The sequence below is a fragment of the Triticum aestivum genome, unplaced genomic scaffold, assembly GCF_018294505.1.
Source record: "Triticum aestivum cultivar Chinese Spring unplaced genomic scaffold, IWGSC CS RefSeq v2.1 scaffold107282, whole genome shotgun sequence".
Classification (NCBI taxonomy): domain Eukaryota; kingdom Viridiplantae; phylum Streptophyta; class Magnoliopsida; order Poales; family Poaceae; genus Triticum; species Triticum aestivum.
Window position 1 is genome coordinate 7398 of NW_025230286.1, and position 7877 is coordinate 15274.

At 40.6% G+C, this 7877-nt stretch overlaps 2 long non-coding RNA genes across 8 annotated transcripts; both read right to left on the reverse strand.

Annotated features, from left to right (window-relative positions):
• Positions 1-812: 812 nt before the first annotated feature.
• Positions 813-2532, reverse strand: LOC123175466 (uncharacterized). Its single transcript, XR_006487926.1, has 2 exons — positions 2025-2532; positions 813-1252 (listed from the first exon to the last, which is right to left on the reverse strand). It is a non-coding gene; the product is annotated as an uncharacterized lncRNA (long non-coding RNA).
• Positions 2533-3360: 828 nt separating this feature from the next.
• Positions 3361-7464, reverse strand: LOC123175467 (uncharacterized). Of its 7 annotated transcripts, none has more exons than XR_006487931.1 (8): positions 7232-7464; positions 7016-7114; positions 6555-6619; positions 6230-6310; positions 5713-5950; positions 5563-5635; positions 4907-5179; positions 3361-3979 (listed from the first exon to the last, which is right to left on the reverse strand). It is a non-coding gene; the product is annotated as an uncharacterized lncRNA (long non-coding RNA). The 7 variants fall into 7 exon arrangements; XR_006487932.1 differs by having other exon boundaries at positions 3362-3979; positions 4994-5179; XR_006487930.1 differs by having other exon boundaries at positions 3365-3979; positions 4942-5179; positions 5563-5628.
• Positions 7465-7877: the final 413 nt, after the last annotated feature.

A 7877-nucleotide genomic window follows, 5' to 3' on the forward strand; every position in this document is an offset into this window, starting at 1 on the left:
GCATGTACAAGACTAGCTAAAATGGCAAATGGCATCCGCATTTGCATGGAGTACAAGACTAGCTACCAGTGTGGCTGTTAGACGACCAATGGTCATGGACGTTTTTTTTTTGCTTGCTGTCAACACCAAAATCCATGAAAATATTTGCTGTGTCTTCTTTCTTTGGCCATTTTGGCATTCAATTTTATATTTGATTTTGGTTCAAGTAGATGTTTTGGACGCATGTTCAACTAGATGTTCACGGCAAAAGCCTACCAACAGAGATATGCCATGCCATGCCATGTCCATAGGAGAAATAAGGCATAAATTGTTGCTTGTGTGTGCACTCAGTCAGGATACGAGGCGTGATGATGTACTAGCTAGCTAGCTAGTTATTAGGCAGACAAGGGAACAAATTAAACAAAACACTAAATAAATACAATGACATATACCTCACCTCGAGCATGGACCAACTCCAAATGACCGGTCCACAACACCGCCAGAAACCACATCACCTACATTGCATATCATGAGGGGCTGATTTAGATAGGCCTCCATGATACATCTATCTATCAATATTCCTTCCTACAAGACAAGTCAAGACATCTGCTCCCTCTGTAAAGAAATATAAGAACATTTAGATCACTAAAATAGTGACCTAAACGCTCTTATATTTCTTTACAAAGGGAGTACATTGCAAACTGTTTATTGGTGAACAAAAATTCATAAGCCAAGGCAGACAACAATCATAAAATGCATGCTTGCACAAACTACCATTATGTAAATCACTCAGCTTGAAACTTCTCGGCAACTCACAGACAGAGAGATAGATAGATTGGCATGGCACACAATTCCCGGTTTCATTTCGGAGAGACTCGTGGAAAAAAATATGCAGAAATTTACACTTCATATATCACTCTCTCTCTCCATCGAGAAAAGAGAACATCAACAAGAGCTGAGAATTCGACAAGGTACTTCATCGACTCAATACCTACCAGCCGACAAGTAAGCCACCAACAAGAAAACAATTATCATAGGGCATATCTATCTACTAGGACTTCAATATCACCAGGCATCATCAATCTGCACTTCAGCAGCAACCACCAGCCAACAAAGAAAAGCACAAGCTGCACATCCGGCTCCTCTTGCCACTTTACCTAATGCTTTCCACATCTCGGCTCTCAGGGGACATGTCTTCTGTCTTCAATGCCTTGACACTTTTGTGGGCAATGACATCTTCATCGTCGATCTCCATGGCACCAAACTCGGGCATCTGATGCACAACAAGAGTCTCAATTTTTTAGCAAATAAAAAATCTAGTAAACAAGCTGCTTAGTCAAACCATGTTGGGATTAGCTGCACACAGGATTAGCTCAAGTATGCCACACTTCTTATCAGCAGCACAAACCACTAACACTTGGTAAAACATCTAGTAGAGAATATCTATCTCTTTTTCCAGGCCTATCAAACAAGAGCATGGCCAAGGAGTAGCATAACCATCAACATGTAGTTATTATACCATGCCAATTCAGGAAAATAGACCCAGAAAGTAACATCATCTGAAAGTAAACAAGCTATATACCCACAACAAGTAAATTACTCTAATTCTTATCAAAATTACTCCATAGCAATTAACTAAACCAGGCCAATCTCTAAACCGCGTAAACTTCCACAGTAGCAAGTTCTATTTGCAATTCGAACCATGATATGACAAATCAACTCAATGGCCAGCATCTCATCCACAAGCAGATTAGGACAATGGCATGATAAAACACCAAAAATAGCTACACTACAGTAAGAACTATGAAGATGATGGCCAAGTGCACAACATGAAACTAGCCCCAGCTAAAAAAACGTCACACCAATCATCAACACAAAACACTTGTGGTGGCCGGAGGACCACCAGCATAGTAAGGAAGCATGGCCACATACATAACCAAGGCCTCAATCATTCGGTCGATGATTCGCACTAGTGCCAACCATGGCTATCGAGCAGGACAATCTCAGGACACAAGCGAGAGAGAGGGAGGAGACCAGGAACTCACCAAAGAGGGTTTCAAGTGCATCATCCTCGAGGAGCAACGTCAAAGAGCCACTCCCTGCATGCAGAAATTACACTCTGTCAATTCATAAATCAAGACAAGTTGCTGTTACAAAAAGTTCAAAGCGTGCATGTTTTGGTTCGACATGATAACATGGACCTCCACAACACTAAGCATGTCATCTCGAAAAGGGAATCCTAGGAAATATTTTAAAAAGAACCATGCAGGTGCAGATTTACTTGTTTCCGCAAGAAGCCAAAACAATACCATTATTAAGAGACCAATGTAAAGTGGTTAAAACACGCGTCAAAGCAAACAATACATGAATTGCCAACAAGCTGGCGCCTCTGGAACAATCAACAGATGAATGGCTTTGCGAAAGGTGTAGCTACCATAAGCAACTCTAACATGGAAGTACCACTACCAATGATTTTTAGGTGCTAATTATTGTCCTTGCATGAGTCTATACATCAAGCAGGCTACAATTAACATAATGTGCCTTGTGACCAAGTCCTAGATAAACCCACATGTTGCTCTTGACCAAGTACATGTAGGCTAGCACTTCATATAACAAACAGTCTACATCAAGTATAATATGAATTTAACGACGGATAAAAGCAGTAGTTTAGATTTCAGAATAAAAGCACCAACAAAAGTCAGATAAGCAAAAGCATTGGATCATTGAAGATGTCCATCTCTGATCAAGTGTTGGTGTTGAGCCAGATAAGCAATCTCCAGATCATTTTAAAATCATATGGAATCCAATCACATCATCAACTAAGGCCCTGTTTGGAGCAGAGCGCGTGGAGCACCTTTTCAGCCACTCCCCAAATTAGAACTAGATGTTGCTCCGCTCCGGCGTAGAGTTGGAGAGCGGAGAGAGTCCGAACAGGCTCTAAGATAGTGAACCCAAACACATCAAAATCAGCAGCTACGAGAGGTACATTGAATAGGAAACTACGAGGCAAAAGCACACAAAATGGCCCTTGCACCTCAATTGCAAGACTGATTCATCACCATTAACAGAGAGAATCACATGAATTATACTTTATATTAGTATATCAGGAAGATACATGCATAACAACAGAATAAGAGAGGTGGAGAATAGGACCCCCTTTCTTTTTTACAGTAACTAACTATCTCTGATACTCTGCTAACCTCCCCCTCTCTTTCTAAATTATAATATTTCTTTAAAACACTTATTAACAGGACATGTCAAGGTAAGGCGATCCAGATAATTTAACAAAGATGTCTTATGATGCAACTAAACAACCCTACAGCCATCAAAATCAAACTAACAGGTTAGAGTCAAGACACAATTTCATTACTCCTCTCTTGAGAAAAACAAAATCCTAGAAATTACCTCTTCTCTACAAATACAACAACAATCACATGCTTTATATTTTTTCAAGCATAAAATAGACAAGAGATAGTAGGGGTGGACATCTCGAATATTATATGGCTATAATGAGGACTTTGAATAAAACACACTCTGGCAGACGATTTTGTCAACCTGAGACATTCGTGCCTGGTGATAATTTGTGGACTCATTTTGCTCAAGTTGCTTACTAGACTGAAATAAATGAGCATATGCAAGTTTCTAAATACCATCAAAAGAAGCTTGAGAAAACAATTTTGAAGTGTCTGGATCCTGAAAGCTGGGGTAGCCCAAAAAATACCCATGTGCGCGGCTTGGCTTCGTAATATAATAAAATTACAAGGTTTTATCTTTCAGAAACAAAAGGCACAATGTGACAACGTATTCATGATCAGACAACGGTTGGGAGGACATAATGTAACTGGAGCAAGCAGAACAAGAAAACTGACTAGTTGAAGTAACTGGCAACAACCCAGCCACGACATGAACTGAAGACCACAGCCTAGCAAGATAGTAGCATGTTTGTGCCTCGTCGAGTAGCTTCAATCCTAGTCCATCACTAGAAAACTGACTCCAGCTCCTATGTGTAATTAGATTAACATGTTAGAATGAAGCCCACCTTTCTAATCAATCCTCTTTTGAGAAAAACAAAATCCTCCATATTTCTTCTCTACAAATATAACAAAAAGCACATGCTTTATATTTTCTGAAGCATATATAAAGTACACTAGAGACAATAGGGGTGGACCTCTCACATTTTACATGACTATCGTAAGGACTTTACTTTTCTGCATGGAAAAGGGTGTCCATTTGACATTGATTAGCTCTAACAGAAAATCAAGTTCTACTCTAGTTTATTGCCACCAAGCATTACAATGGAATAAGAGATATTAGAGAATAGAACCCCCTTTCTTTTTTACAATAACTAACTATCTCATGCTCTTCAGACCTTCCCTCTTTTCCTATCTTATATTTATACTTTATGTGAAGACACGACATTCCAGATGATCACAACTTGTTCAGGTGTATTTCAATTCTATAAAAATGTCTTATGATGCATCTAAACAACCCTACAGCCATCAAAATTAGATTAATAGCCAAGCCCATGATTGCATTTATTCCTTTCTTGAGAAAAACAAATCCTCCATATTGCCTCTTCTCTACAAATATAACAACCAACAAATGCTTTATATTTTTTGAAGCATAAAATAGACTAGAGACACTAGGGGTGGACATCTTGTATTTTATATGACCAGAATAAGGACTTCAATTTTCTCCACGAAAAGGTTCTCTATTTTTTCCATTTGACATTGATTATTACCGACAGAAAGTCAAAAATCTACTCTAGTGTTTGACCGACAAGCATTATAAATTTATGACAGAATAGAGCAATAAGAGAAACATGACCCACTTTCTTTTTTACAATAACTATCTCTTGTTGTCCAACCTCCCCTCTCTTTCTATCTTCTATTTATATTTTAAAATCACTTATTAACAAGACATGTACCTATTGAGAAGCTTCACTAAACATACCAACCATACATGTGAAGAGAAGGCAATCCAGATTAAGGGGAGATCAGATCGAAACATGTACATTCATGTGTATTTCAAGTCTTCAACAACTATGTCTTATCCTGCTGCTGTTGTGGTCTCTTTCTACATGCTCGTCTTGCCCATCACCGTTGCACCCAACAGTTTCACCAGGATAGCGCATAGTGAGGCTCATGGTGGTTCCTATTATTACTTGCCCGTTGCCCTCCTACTCCTCCAGCATGGATATCTATGCCATCCTCACCATCAAGTCAGGTCCATGGGGGTGAACAAAGAATGAGATTAACGGCCAGTTAACAAGGTAACAGAATAATGATAGGGAGCAACACATAAGGGGGGCAAGATCAATTATACTGGCTATTCCATGTTTGTAAAACAGACCAACACATGATTTGCGTTTTCCAAACCATAAAATAGAATAGAGACAGTAAGGGGTGGACATCACATATTTATATTTTCACAGAAGTCTTGCACATACAAGAACCCTAGTAGGAATTAGTGGTAGACAAAGTCAGAGTTAATTTAGCATGTGAGGGCTAAATCCACTAAAAGAAATTGAAAACTGAAACCCCTACATGAACCATGGAGCAGCGGACGGAAGCAGTGGCTTACCATAACCTGTGTTTGAGTGTGAAGAAGAATTCCACATGCACACCACACGCTGGGTCTTTCGTGCACCTGCGTACTTGAGGAAACTACATCAGGGAATCACAATCACAAAGACTAGCAAATCGAAATGAGAGAGGAGAAATGGGGCGATACCATGACGAATTGTTGGCCATAGGTCAGAGCTCCATGGATGGCAGCGGTGATGGGGTAAGAGCTCGATGGATGTGGCGTCCCAAGAAGAAGCAGTCCTCGAACCTCCTTTCCCGACGCGTGATTCTGGATAAGGAGCCGACCATTGGTGCCATGCAACCTAAGTTCTCCTTCTCCCCTCCCTCTCCTAGTGCTCACGCTGCCTCGCTTGGCTAACTCCAACTGCTGCTCAAGCTGGGATCTGCTTTCACAAATAAGCCGCATTGGTGTGAGAGTTGAGAAAAGTGATAAGCCAATTAGGTACCGCAGAAGGCAATGCGATACGGAACTAGTAGCTAGCAGCTCAACACAAGCAAATGGTAGTACTACTCGATCATGGTCAACTATATGAATACTTGTGCATACGATTAGCCAATTAGATAACTAGAATAATGATGCAAATAAGAAGCAATTTATACCGTACGTGAGTTTTTCTTGCACCTAGATTGAAGCGATTCAAAGAAAAAGTGGAACATCGTACCAGGCACATTACTAGGTTTGCATCCCGAAATTTACCATGTAGAAAAGATGTGTCTTCTATCAAGTACATAACTGCTAACACCTGTATTTATCAAGAACAATTTTTTAGGTTAGTTGTGCACATAGGAACCGTAGTAGGAATCACTGATAAAGAAAATCAGGGGTAATTTAGCAATTAAGGGCTAAATACACTAAAACCCTACAGAACTGAAACATGTACTTTTTATTCAGAGCTGGCCTTTTTAGGTGAAAAAAATCATTGGAAAACTGAAACTCATAATAGAACAGTGGAGCAGACTAGACCAGGGAGGGAACTGGTGGCTTACCAGACTGCCGGAGTGGAAGAAGAATCTTCCCGCGCACTCCACACACAGCCGGCTCTGTTGTGCACCTACGTGTGTGAGGGAACCGCATCAGGGAATCACAAATCAAAATCGCAAAAGGGAACCATGACCAGCACACGAAGAATCACAAGATACATATATCACTGACATTAATTGGCTACTGACTAAAAAAACACAAAAAATAATCAGTTATAAAGCATATGGCCCAAACAAATTATCATGCGAATATCAGCCTTCACATATGTACAACAGAGGCTTTGATGTGTGAAGTACCCTTGACACATCAAATGTTGCAAACACTTTAATGTGAATCTCATCCTTCTATCACCAGGTAAAATTGAAACATGTTTCTCTGATTTAGATCTGCATTTTTTAGGTGATAGAAACATGAAAAGACATTGCAGGTATAGGCAGCAAAGCAGAGGATAGAACCGGTGTCATACCATCTTGCTGGATTGGAAGAAGAACGGGGGCACCGGAGCAGAAGCCAAGTGGCGTCGGACTGGAAGGAATCCCCACAGTGGCTCTATGTCTGAACCTACCTGTGCGAGGAAAACACATAAGGGAAAGACAGACAAAAACCGCATCAGGAAAGCACCAAGCCTAGCAATTTAAAATGAGAGAGAAGGGAGAGAGAGGGAGGACAAGTGGGGCGAGACCTTGAGTTCTTGGCCATGGGTCAGAGCTCCATGGATGACAGCGGCGGTAGGGTCGGAGCTCCCTGGATGCGGCATCCTGAGAAGAAGCAGTCCTTGTGCCTCCTCTCCTACCACGTGGTTCTGGAGGAGGAGCCAACCGCCAGGGTCGACCCACGCCACCTCCTCGTGGTCCTTCTCTGTCTCCATCAGGTCCCCATCAGCGCGTCCGTCCATGGACGATTTCGATCCCCTCCCTGACCAGATAGCAATTAGTATAGTGCTCAAAAATAAAATGAAATCAAATCAGGCTTAGATGCATCCTTCTAGAACTAGAAGCAGGACTACAATAGTAACTGCCTGGCACAACTTATTTCAAACTCTTTTAAGCTACCTACCTGAATGGTACCCACAAACAAAGAGGCCATCTTCATGACATATATAGTCTAATGGAGGCACTTTTGTGTTCAAAATAAAATAAAATCTCTAAACAATATAATAGACATTAATTTTGATCCAAGCACGGCTGGATGATAGTCTTCTAACAACATTTCCTATTTAAAATATGCCAGGAGTAATTAGAATCAAATCTCAGTACATACACCTCTAATCTGGATTACTAATGTGTGGTCAAACAATCCGAATCTAATACCCAAAACTATATTTAGTC